Source organism: Anas platyrhynchos, chromosome 1, assembly GCF_047663525.1.
Source record: "Anas platyrhynchos isolate ZD024472 breed Pekin duck chromosome 1, IASCAAS_PekinDuck_T2T, whole genome shotgun sequence".
Classification (NCBI taxonomy): Eukaryota; Metazoa; Chordata; class Aves; order Anseriformes; family Anatidae; genus Anas; species Anas platyrhynchos.
In genome coordinates this window covers 53,239,029-53,252,613 of record NC_092587.1, presented here as the reverse complement: position 1 = coordinate 53,252,613, position 13,585 = coordinate 53,239,029, and the positions used below count along the sequence as shown (strand labels likewise).

Sequence of the window (13,585 nt, the reverse complement as noted above, 5' to 3'; positions counted from 1 at the left end):
ATGTCTGTCCACATCAAAAGTAACAAAGCTTAAGCACCTCCTGAACATTCATTCTTCCCCTTTCACCACGCCCTCTGTTGTGCCAGCAGAGCTGCTTGTACAGCCACACTGCGAACCGTTACCAGAAAGCTGATTTGGCTGAAATGTCATTTTTCCTGGGTTGTATTTCAGCTGGATCGATTCCTCCATACAAATCACAGGAGCATCAGCACAATACAGGGAAACGCTGCCACAAATTGCAGAAAAAAACAGTCTCACTGCACATCTCAGCCAACGTGGACAACGATTCTATTGCTCCAAGTAGTGCTGCAGCTCGAATGAAACTAAACTGGGATAAATCACTAAATGCGTTAGGAAATCCTACATCCTCCTTCCTCTACATCCCCTCCCATTTCATGCCAGCACAAGGAGCTGCAGTTAAACACAACAAACCACTGAGAAATCTCATCCAGGTGGACAAGCTCCACCTTGGATCACTCCAGATAGATTAGGTCCCTGGTACAGTTTGCCATGCAGCCACACCAACGTTTGTGCCAGCACAACACCGGGAACACATCCTGTTTACACCATTAATACTTCCCAACAACTCACCACTACGTAACGGAAAGAGAACTTTTTTTTCAGAGCAATGCCAAGTTTTAATAAAATTCAAAAAATGCCCACTAAAGAAATGCATCCGGTCCACCAGACTGCAGTAAAAGCTATAATTAGATGGGTTTGATTTCGGTATTTTCAATTAAAAGTCAGATAAGGGTATAAGGGATTAGGAAGATGCTTTGAGGATTTATAGTCATCCATGCCACGTTATTTGGAAATCACAGATCTCCTGTGAAAGACGTGGAATCCTCTTCTGTGACCAAGAGTGGGGCTGCATTTAGTCTTCCCAGACAGTCACAGCACTCCGAGTGTCCCTGCAGAATGATGGGTTGCACCCAGGAATATTTAGAACCCTATTAAAATGTTGCAATGTTTGTTTGCCTGTCGTTTTGGAACAGACCAGAAAGTTTCCCATAAAGAAATGTACCATACCATGAAGATCTTCAAGTGAGTCACGCAGAAGCTGATGGGCAGCCTTAAGAGGAAACACTTCTGCAGCTCCACAAGGGTTTCAGGGTGAGTGCCCCCAAGGATTTGTATCTCTTGCTGGCCAGATAAAAGCTTCCTACCATGGCATTTCTCTGCTTTTGGCCCAGCTGCTTCTGGGACACAAGAGGTTGTGATCCCACAGATGTTCCACAGCAGTAACACCAAATTCAGCAAGCTCTGAGTCTTCCACTGTCCAGCTCCTCGTTTCTGTCTCTTATGGCCACTGCCATAAACCACACCACCATCACCTCAAGCAGCAATGGAGCAACCCAAAGGAGACGTTAGACACTGCACCGAAATACATGAATAAGCTTCACCCCTTTCTGACCTCTGGAGGCATCTAACAAACTTCAATTTCAGACAGACAGAGTCATTTCTGAGCAAGCTACCCACTAGATCAGGTTGCCCAGGGTCTCATTCAACCTGGTCTTCAACACCTCCAGATTGCACCTCCTCCTTGCACTTAGAGTTGTTGAACCTCATTTGGTTCACATTGGCCCACTTTTCAATATACATCCCATTAAAATCGGATATACTGGAATCTATATTGGATCCAATATATCCAAGTATTCAATATTGGATACACATTGGAAAGAGATTATCAAATCTGCAAACTAGAAAGAGTAAATGCTCTTTTGAGGTGCATCCTCTTACCATCCCAACCCCATTATCATAGCAAACACATGGTAAACCTGACTAGTTTACTCCTTGGTGAAAAAATACTCTCACTTGGCATTTATCACGTTACAAATTTACTTACAGAAGCTTCTCGTGGAGCTGCTCACCCAGGATCCCTGAAGGATAGCTCAGAGCCAATGAGGTGAAAAGGCAACACAGACGGGTGCAGCACTGAAACCTGTCTGACCTGCAGTAAGCTCGTTCACGGAGCTACGTGAAAAGAAGACCAGGGGGGTGGCAGGATGGAGAAAAAGGATTAGTTGCCCACCATTTTAGCTCCATTAATCACCCCATCGAGAGGCCAGACAAGCACCCATGTCAGCACAAGGAAGCAACAAAAGCATTCATCCAAGACCGCCCCTTTTGGCGAGAGACAGCTTAGATCAACTGAGCTTTATCGCAAGACCACATCCTCTGGTTAGAGGCTAAATTGGTACTGCCGACAAAAGAAACAGTCCAGCCTGCTCCTTCCTCACCTCCTGTGGGCCAAGGCTGAGCCAGATCAAGGAACTGATCCGGGCTAAATCCGACCTGGTCACACACACACAAACACAAATTGCTGGGTTTGATTTGCATCAGTTCCTGATCTCGTTTGCAACCCAGCCACACAAACAGCACGAGGGAGACTGAGGTACAAGGGAATAAAAAAGATATCAGGATGGCTTCTTAGTGTGACACTGCTGCCCTAAGGTTTTGATATATGGTTTACCTATCCAGCATTCGTGTTGGACATTGACACATGTTCTAGGTCTTCCTGCACTAAATTTTGCTTGACTGTATCAATATTCACACGATCGTGGTATAATTAAGCTTTTGTTCCTGGGTATTTCAATGAACCAAAGAACAGTACCACCTTCCCTAATATCAAGCCTCAATTATCAGAGTAAAACCTCTTAAAAAGGAATTAAAAAAAAAGTAAAAATCAAAGAGGCACAGAAAAAGAGGAAAATGCACGTCAAAATTCCCAAATCAAGCAAGGACACCTCTCTAAACAGCTTTCCCTTGTTTGCATTTTGGGGGCCAGGTTGCCAGGGTAATGCCAATTTCCTACCAATTTAAGAATTGCTTGGCAACCTCCAGCAGTTACCAGCAACAGCCCGTGAGTGCAGCTGTGCTATTTCCAGCAGACAGGTTTTTCTACTCTAAATTTAAGAGCACCCTTCTGCTAAATAACCATGCCAGCTGAGGTCCTCTGGCCAACAGAAGAGGCAATCTGGGGCGAAGTGGCTTTAAGTGGATCGTCTTTGAAATGAATGGGAAGAGAGGAAGACAATGGTATGTCATGCCCAAAGGAAACCGTTTCCCCCCAGGTCATCACAAATCAAAAGAAAAGCTCAGGACAACTCAGGCTTGCAGCAGATGGAAGTGGCAGCATCACATTAGCTTGAGAGGTTGTAAGGATCAGAGTGAAACCACAGTTAGGTATTCTTTTTCTCTTTAGATATCAAAGAAAAGTCACCATCAGGAGAAACTTAAAGGTTGTATAAAAAAAAATAGCTTCCTGTCTGTAAGCTGAAACTGTGCAACAAATATTGGCAGAATTACTCCTCCACTTAACCCAGAGATGAACTGATGGCTCTGTCCCCGAAGTCTATGCAGCACAGTAAACAACAATGCCAGTGTCACAAAGACTGTACCAGACAATGCATCAGTGTGCTCCTCGGGAACCTTGAGTTAAGGAGCAAAACTGCACAGACCACTGAAGAGAGCTGATCTTACATTATGGTGTTTTATTTCAATGCATATGCTGCACATAATTTGCCTTCTGCAAAATGGATTGGGCAGCTTACTTCACTTTCACAGTAATCAGGATGGGGGGAGGCAACAACAGGCAAAATAAATGAATTTCTCCTGGATTAGAAGCAGTGAATTGAATGCATGAACTGTCTGGTTCACCATTATTGCAAGTTACTATCCTACAACATCTCTTCTAAAAATCCAATGTTTGCAACACTCGAACCAAGATGCTGGTAAGAAACAGATAGGTGCAAATTCCTGAGCCAGAGAATCTGATCTGTGTGTGCTCAGTGCAGTACCCTGCCAGTAAGTGCTGCCATCTCTGAAGCATCCCCAGGAGCTACCGCCTCCAGCAAATCCATCAGCACAAGAGGCAGCAGGCATGCTCGGGCCAGCAAGAAAACAACAGAAATCTTATCAGACAAAAGGCATGAGCATCTGTATAGAGATGTTAGGACTTGAGGGGGAAAAGTTCCAAAGAACACAACTAAAGCAAAGCACTCAACACCATTAATTTCTGCTGTTGAGAAGTCCACGTAGACAAATACAGCCTCCCACATGACTTTAAAGACCACTCATCAAGAGCCATATTTCTCATGCCGTAAGTTTTTTCTTCATGAGATACTAGCAGTCATTTTACTCGGGCCAGAAGTGATAGAAAGCCTTTGAGAGGTTTTGAACAATCTTTTTAAAATATCCATTTCTTAAAACCACAACTTGCAGGCCAAGAAATGTAGTTTTGCATTCCAGATATTTAAGAAATACTTGTCATGATTCAATGTACATTTGGAGGAACTTTGTGGCTTTCAAGCTCATGAAACTCTGGGTACACAAAGGAACAGATAATATCAGAGCTAGTTCTGAGAATCACCGTGATATTTATAATGATATTTATGATTGTTTACAATAAACAACCCTTGCTCCAAAAAAAAGTGAATTCCCCACCTATTTCTGAAGTTCTTAAGCCCAAAGCATGAACAAGGCAATTCTAATTTCAAGGGACAACGAGCCCTGAACCAGAGAAATACTCTACAGGCACATAATTCTATCCTACCTCACGGTGCGTTGAATTAATCGCCTAGCTGGGGAGATTAAAGATAGCTGCTGAAGAAATAACAATTTTCACTGAAGTTCAAAGAACAAAAAGGAGCAAAAAAGACACAATGTTCAGTTCTCCTGGGTCTGTGGGTATACCGGTATATTTTAGGCCTTTGACGTGATACAGCTCAACTTTATAGCTCAAAGGAGAACCCAGCCTCCTCCTCCTGAGCTATTCTGCTGCTTCTCTTTTGAGGGTGTACAAAAGATTAGACGGAGAGGCGCAGGTCAGACAACTAACTCTGCAAAAAATTGGAAGCCATTTTGTGCAAGAATCAGTCAGCTCCATGGATTTGCCCTTTGGCTGCACAATCACCAGCTCTGATGCAAAGGAAAAAGCCGGGGAGCACAGCTGCCTGGAGGTTTGACCAGCCTTTGCAACAGCAGCTCGCTGAAAGATCAGCTGAACTGTAATGTCAAAGAGCACACTTAAACATCCAGCAGCAGTGCCAACTTAAGCAGTCTGCTACACATTCCCACTCTCATACCTTCCTCATTGTGAAACGAGCATAAATCTTACGGAGACAACATGTACTGGACCAGATGAAAAATAATCGAGCAAAAACCGCTTCTTTCCAGGAGGATCTGTTCCCCAGAGTGGCTCACCATGGCCACAAAAAAACCTATGCCAGCACAACAGAGGGAGCAAGCTGTTTAAAGCTTGCACGGGTGCCAAAGAAATGCATGATGAACTATAGTGTATTCACAACAGGATTGTTCTATGCCTGTTTTTCACCACCTTCTGTCCGACTTCCTTGCAATTGTCATCTGGTGCATTTTTTAAAGTTTCCTGCATGTAGGAGGCAAAGCATTCCTTCCCCCCCCAAAGGGGCAAGCAGATGAAGCAATGGATTCGATCCAGCCAGCACTAAAGGCATGTGGCAACAGATGCCAACAATCAATGGCAGCAAGGAGGCTGCAGCAAACTAGAAAAGGGAATGCTGATGGTCTGCAGCCAGATGTGAGCTTCAGCTCAGGAATTCATGGCAGAAAAGCTGAGGGGATGAGGAAGAACGAAGGAGTTCACATTGAAGGGCAGATCTGGAAGAAAAAGTCCTTGGACAAGAGGAGAGTAGAAATAAAAACTTCCCAAGAAACAATATGCTTTCAACCAGAAGATTTGAACTTTGGGACAGGGACTCACAGATCTAGGGCATAGCAGAGCAGTGACTTGGGCTAGGAAGGTGACAACTCAGGGAACTAATGTAGCCTTTAAAAAATTTTTAAGGGAAAAAAAAAAGGAAAAGAATGGTGTCACAGCACAAGTATTCATCTCAGCACAAAGCAGCAGACAACTGCGGAACTTAAAACTATCTGAAGGAGTTTATGGTTAGATCTTTTTTTAGCATCTCACTTTTGTGAGTAAAGGGGTGGTTTTACATTTTGCCTAATGCAGCGTGATCATAGGTTATGATTCAGAATATATCTATATCTATATCTATGGACCTCCATTCTCTGCTCTCACCTCAGTTTTAAATTAAATTCCCACCGTCTGGGCTTCAAATCCAGTGACTGCAGCCACAGAGCAAGTCAGCTCAGCACACTGTTTCTTGATGGAAAGCTACACCTTGAAAAATGCTTGCTGTCCACCATACTAACTATCCCAAACCTACAACTACAGATTCATTAGACAAGGTACCAAAAAAAAAAAACAAAAAAAACAACAGAGGAATGGGGCCCACTGAAAAGTGACAGCTTTCAGTTACCCCATGTTAAGCCTAGTGTGAAACCAAAGCTTGAAATGGAGACTGCAAGTTTTCTGATCCCAGCCACATTCTTTAGTCATGACAGTATGAGGCTGTCTACAAAACTTAGACCAATCTGAATTGACTTTGTTTCTCCTCCCCATCAATAGACACCGGGTGTGGAAACCAAATTTCTCTGAATTTACTGGCACCTCCCAACGCAGCAAGTGGCAGGACATCCGTTTAAGTGGAAGCCCAGCAATTGAGACCGAGTTACCAGATCTTCTGTTCCCTTTTTGCCCTGTGAGAGCTGACTTCCCACCCCTTAGCATTCCCCACTACTGAAAAATAGATAAGAATTTTCTTCAGTGATTCATACGGGAGCACGTATCAATACCACTGTCTTGTCTAAGCTAAACAGTTTATTGAAAAGCATTTAGCACTCAAGAGGTGCTTCCTGACACATAAATCTAATGAACGTGGGTAACGTGGCAGGGTGATGGTGATGGGGAATACTGCTACTGCTGCTGTACTTGGCCAATTCAAAGAAAAACAAACTCAACCTCCAGTATGGAAAAAAACAGACCAACGTTTTCTTTCTTTGAAGCAACAATACTAAGAGCCAGCAGAGGAAGGACAGCTGAAACAGGACTTGAGTTCTGGTGCTGCAGTAGATTAAAACATTTTTCTATTATTTACTGTGAGACTCAGGCTGGGACTACAAATAATGTCTGAATATATCATCTTCTCTTTTGGGCACTACTGTATCGTGCTAATCTCAGTTACATCTTGGCAGACATTACAGTTTTACTGTATGTAAAACAATTGCAATTGTCTGCCTTTATATACTCGAATAAATCAGGCTAGCTATACAAGTACCATAAAAAAACGTGCAGGCAAAACACTGAGAAAAGTTTGCAACACAGCACAAGCTCGTTTGTGATAAACTTGACTAATTGCTAGGCAATAATGGAAAGGGCACAAGAGTACGTTTACGCTCTACACTACCAAGTCCTTACCCGACTGCTGTCACACCTCCTACCAGCACCACTGCAAAGCACTCCCTTCGGTATGCTGCTAACCCTCATGTTTAGTGACCATGAGTGATTTTCAGTTCAGCACATACAAACAAAAGGTGCAGAGTGAAGGTAGCAAAGAGAACACAACACATACCTTACTCACAGCTCCCACGGACAAACCCAGCTCACTTCCATGCCAGCAGCTCTCTCCCCAGTCACTGAAAGGGAAAACAGGACACATGCTCAGGGATCTTCAAAAAACAACCACCACAGCCCATTCTCTCCTTTAAGAGTAAAGGAGCAAGTCCTACACCTAGGTTTCCTCTTTTTTTTTTTCTCTCCATTATCTTTAATTACTTTGGCACACGCGGCGGAAGTTGGACTGAAAATAAAGGCTGCCACGCTGGAATATACATACCCACGCTGCTTCCAGGGCACAACTTCTACTTTAGGACCATTGGCTTGTCAGTTCTGAAGAATGCATTGTTTGAGATTTACCAAGCCATAATACTCACCGAATGATACACTCAACCTTCCCATCCCTGTACTGAAATAATTCTTAAACATTAGATGCTAGAAGTTGGAGACTGTTATGACTAGTTTATTAAACCACGTTTTACATCCAAAGAAAAACAGGGAAAGGTTAAAAAAAAAAAGAAAAAGTAGACTGATTTGCCAAGACTGCAATGGGAATCCTATAGGAGGCAGGTGGGGAGAGGGAAGCATCCCACACACTTTAAAAACCCCTAGGTGCAGAGTAACACAACCATTTCTCTTTGCAATACAGTTTTAACAGACGTGCACAGCTGTAGTTGTGTAGAAAATAATTACTTCAGAGGCTCTGGAAAACCTCTCTCAAACAGGAATATAAAGGGTCGGAAATTGATTTGGAGCTGTCATACTTCTACTTCTGCAGGCCACATTCAAAGAACAAATCACGTGGAGGTTTTAATACAGAATTTCCATTCCATTTTCCCCTCTGGGTTTTTCAGACTTCAGGGCCTCCAAGACACCAGCAGCACTCTGTGGGCACACAGAAGTGCAGCCGGGATGCTGACATCCTGTCAGTAAGAAAACAAACAAAACCCAGGAACCTCCCCAAATACAAACTTGAGAATGAATGAACGGGCTTAGGACACGAGCCTTGACATAGCTGGGGTGAGGAAAGTGAGGGAAGAGCTGAATATGACACCAACATCTGACGGGATGAGACCAATTTCACCAGTTAGACTGGGGAAAGAATGACCACAGATGCTCAGAAGGTCAGAGCATCACAAAATTTGAAGGAGCTCACTGATACAGGTAACTAACTGCACATCCGCTTGGTCAACCCTCATCCAATTAACAATCTGTAGGAGAAGGGATTTACAAAACTGATACAAATAAATCTTAGATTTCCTAAAAAGTAAGGACAAAAATGCCTTGGTTTTAAAACCTCAAGAAGTCAAGGGAAGTCTTCTATAAGGATAGGAAACAACTGCCTGATGAAAAATGCTTTTTCATGTAATTTTGCTGGAGCATTCTTCAGACAGCAGTAAGCACATAGCATCAAAATTTAGATACTGAATGTTGGCTTGTGTGGCAGCTTTTATTTCTTTTTAATCACAGACTGTAAGTGCATGAGTTAAATTCATCTATGTATTAAATCTTTACTCCAGGTTTTTGGTATTGTTTGGTTTGAATGGGGTTTATTTATTTATTAATGGAGACCCAGGTACCCTGAAAAGACTTTTCCTACGTGAAGGTGTGGCCAAGTTAAGAGATGGGTTTCATTTGAAGATTTCTGCTGGCTGGTCCCTAACTGTGTATCACACAAGCACACAACGTTCATCTTTCTTCCTCTACTAGGAAGTAGTTTTATTCCAGATATCCTGGACAATAAAAGGCCAACTATAAAACTTCCAGCTCTATTTGTCAAGGAAGTCCCTCCTCAATGCTAGCAGGTGGTTAAAGCATTGCAACACGCAATTGCCTGTTTAGTCATCAGAACCCTACTCGGGCTGTACACTGGCTTGCCACGGGCACGGACAGTCAGCAATCTTTTTTTCTAACGTGTGCGCCATTCAGGTAAGAGATGCTGCAGGTATAATTGCTCTGTTGTTACCCTTATCCAGTCATCCCCTGAAATTTCAATCCAGCTTAAATCAGCACGTCCAACTTTACCAAAACTTCCCAAGACCGCCTTACAACCACAATGGCAAGGTGAGCACCTCACTGCTCCTTCTCCACTGCAGCCAGCGAGCAAAGATTAACCTGATAACTGAGGTATTTTCTGGCAAAATTCCCCAGTTAAGCTGCTTTAGCTGTTCTTTGCTCCTAGCGCAATGAAAACACTCCTCCAGCCCTCCTTCTTCCTCTGACTAGTCAACGCAGGAAAATTCGACCGTCCTAGATTTTCGGAAGAAAAAACAGTGTCATCTCTGAGAAATGCAGAAGTCTCATCTCGCTGATAAACTCCTCCATCCAATGGAAATGTTTACATGCCAGTGTTTACACGTTCAAGCCAAATGGCTGCGATTCCAGTGATTACCATGGCTTATTGCCTTCGCTGGTGACTGGGGGAGCTGGAGCACGTCTGAACAGCACGCAGCCACCCCGGCACGATCCGCGAGCCTGCTCTGAACACGGCAGCGCAGAGCTCACAGCACGTCTTTAGCAGCCACGCTGCCTCTCAGACGGAGGCTTTCAAAAGGGTCAAGCTCGAGGTGTTGCCATAAAGCATGCCTGACTGGGTGGGAGAGGGAGAATTTAGAGAGAAGTGAGGGTTTTAGAGTTACGTTAGGGTTAACATTAACCTGGCCCTACTGTCTGCTCAGAGAAACCTCTCTCCCAGGTTTGAAACCATAATAAACTAAGTCCAACTTACCCAACAGAATAGAAATAGAAATAAAAGCTGCCATTACATTTTCTTGGGAAACTTCTTGTACTGTTACAAGATCAGAAGAGAGGACAAAACCAAAAATAATATATTTTTTAAGGATATCATCCAAGTAGAGCACTTCAGTGCTTCTCCAGCAGCTTCCTGACAAAGGAAGGGAAAGTTCCCCGGCAGGAGACAGAAAGTGAATCCCGTCCGAATTTAGCTCGGCTCTGTACCTTCACACTTATAAACAGTTGCAGAAAGAATGAGTTCATCATAACATGGGTATGGCTGTGTGTAAAGGATGATCTCATTTGAGTAAAGCTAAACAGGGTGTCAACTGCATGGATCAATCGTGCAGTGAAAACATACCCTGAGCGTCTCTGCTTAGCCACGGATGGGGCAGAACTCAAGGAAATGCATCTCCCTACCGTGAAGGGACTCTGAAGACAAGGTGCACTCCGCACATCTCTTTGCCTCGCTGGAGGGTAGGAAAATGAAGAATTTTCTGCACTGCTTTACGCCAGCAGCTCCAGTCTGTGACACACAAATGCTTGGGTATGCACCCACGGCGAGCACAGGCGACAGCAGCAGCAGTTCCTGAGCGTGTCCAGGAGCAAATTCTTACTTCCCTGAGTTGGGAACCTGCTGGGAGGCAGCCCCCGCCGCTCAGCTGTTGGCAAATAACGTGCCGGTGCACGCAGCAGCAGCCACCATGCTCCTTGTGCTCCACAAAAACCCTGCTTTTCTGGATGGGCAGGGCCAAAAGGAGCTGAAAGAAGGAGCACAGCTTCATGAAGAAGGATAAGTAGAAGTAGTTGACACGCTAGTGTGTGGTGGGAGAGCAAAGGCAAAGAGATGGCACGAGGTTAAGGCACAAAAGGAAACCCCCAATTAGAAGCTCAGCCTTCAGCTTGCCAGATTTGAGAGGACTCGTGACTGTGCGTTAAATTTCACGTCCATGCGGAGATGCTATCGATGTGGCAGCGTGCCTACATCCAAAATACTTCTTCACACCAGAAACTGCACACCGCCAAGAGAAAAGGGGAGAGGAAGGGGGCAAGGACTGCCGCAGAAGCTGAATTCATCGCTTCGACTCATTAAATATAAAGCATCATTTAGACAACTGCAGCACCTTGCGCGGTGACAAGCTCAGATTTAACTGCATGGAAAATAAGGATCAGAAACAGAAAAGGCTCGCAGAAAATTGAGCTCCGGCGAGCGGCATTGTTTCTTAATGTCTGCAACCGCTGGATCAGATTGATGGCAGGCTCCTGTGCAAGCTGCACGCACGGTTTGCCCTCCACAAGGACGAGCTGCGCTTCAACATCCCAGCGCCCCGACCGCCCGCCGTGACAAACCTAAACCTGGGAACGCAAACCGTCCTCCCCCCGATGCCATCCGCTTCCCCTGAAGGAGCCACTCAGCCGTGTTTGCACTCCATAAAGCACTCGGAGGAGGGGAGGTAAAACGCACACACCAACCTCCCGTTATCTCCCTGGAGCGCCCGGGGAGCGTTTGACAAAGGAACCGGAGGCTGGGAATTGACACAGCCCCGTCCATCGCATCCATCTGATGCACGTGCGTAAAAGAGGACTCACAGGGGCAGTTTTAGGCTCCAAAAAATGCTCCTTTCAGCCCCAGCACTTACCGAGCAGCTTCTGCGCTCCCTCCCCTCTGCTCCATTTACGCCTTCCTTCTCCCCTCCCCTAGCTTTCATTTTGGGGCTGGGGGCAGAGCAGAAAGCACAGAGATTAAAAATCAGGTTCCCAACCCCGCAGACACCGTCCCTGCCGAGGTGACAGCACACGATGGAAAAAAATAATAATAAAAAAAAGCAGATGGGAATACGAGCTCTTCGAGACAGCCCCAATACTAAAAGAAACGTCTGCGTAACCACATCCTCTGCCTTCAGTCTCAGCTCAGCAATGTGTCCAGCAGGAAATAATTACATTTGGCTTTCCCAGAGTAGGTGTTTGACGGTTTCAGACTGCTGAACAGTTGCTTTTTTTCTGCTTCCTCTTCAACAGTTTCTCAGGAAAAAGACACTGACCCTCAGGACACGGCTGATAACAATTCTTTAAAGGCACAGCCTTGCGTAACTGCAGGAGGATGCGCTAATCCTTACCTCTTTTTAAGCAGAAGAAATTAAGTGTTCTCTTCAAAAGGAATCTTACTCATAACTCTGAGTTACCAGAAGTAAACAGATAACGAGACAGGCAGATTATGTCATCCCGAGCACAGGAAGGCCGGCTGAGTGTACCCAGTGAAGACAGAAGACCGGGAATTACTACCAATTGTGCTTTTGGGGTAAAAACCTCGCACATTCCAAATGAGCACAACAATTAATCTTGTGATAACGTTCTGGCACGTGCCAGGAACGGATCTGCTCTTACTCTAACACCCAAAGCTTTTTGCTCCAAGCCTCCCCTGTATCTAGTAACAGTCCCCTTCTTCCCAACCCAACATTTATACCACAGAGCAGGGGAATCATGTTGAAGGAAATCCAGTAGGGCTTTTTTTTGTTTGTTTTTCTTAAATTACGGGCTATTTTGATTGCCCGAAGGTACATTTCACCTGGAGATTCCAAGGTGAAAGGCTCTACAAAAAGCAACGCTGCTTCACCATCACAAGCAAGCGTTTCTCCCCAAACCCAAGAGTTTCCCCTAATTTCATATTGAAGGGGAAGAAAAGTTAGCACTCTATGAGCGTGCTTTTGGGCAGCTGCCGTATCCTCTTAGCCCCACGTTAAAACATCTTCTGCACTCCCTCCCTTTGCGTTTTATTTCGTGATCCTCTTGCTGCCTACGGACTTTTGCGTTTGGTTGTCGGTGTTTTCTTTTCCCCGCGCGCTCGTATCAGAGCGGGGACGTTTCAGCCTCGGCTGAATGGAAACGAAAGCTGCCTCTGCAGCTGCAGGAATCAGCCCACAAAGCACCACTTACGCTTCGTACGGAGCGGTGCGGTGCCCAAGGAGCCCCACCTGGCAGTATTTCACTCTGTTTTCCTCAATTCACGTTTGGGATCTAAATTACGAGCGAGGCAAGTTAATGTCTGCTGATTAGGGAGAGCAAATTCATCCACTTGTGAAAAACTTACGGCATTTACTGAGCCTCCCTCTCCCTTCAGCAGAAAGCCCAGATCTAAAGAACAGAAAAGGAGCTCGCAGTCAGCTTCGGATCACAGCCTTATGTTTAAATCTATTATTAGCCTCGATTTAATCACAACTATTAGCTCACTGCTATAACGACTGCAGCGAATGACAACGAACGGGTACCCCCTCATTTCCTATCCAGAAGCAACCAAACTATTTTTAGAAAGGCTGATGAAGTCCCGAAGGCACCGCACAGCCGGCAGCGCTACGGGACGGATCTCGGCGGTGTCTTTCCTGAAACCTGCTGATGTTTTCTGTGCGAGCAGCC

At 44.9% G+C, this 13,585-nt stretch overlaps 1 protein-coding gene across 1 annotated transcript in view; it reads right to left on the bottom strand.

Annotated features, from left to right (window-relative positions):
* Positions 1–13,585, bottom strand: part of MRTFA (myocardin related transcription factor A) — a 91,759-nt gene that overhangs the window by 77,199 nt on the left and 975 nt on the right. Inside the window, exon 2 of the mRNA XM_072037253.1 lies at positions 7,458–7,521. The gene's annotated coding sequence lies outside the window, so the exon portion shown is untranslated. The remainder of the gene's footprint in view (positions 1–7,457; positions 7,522–13,585) is intronic.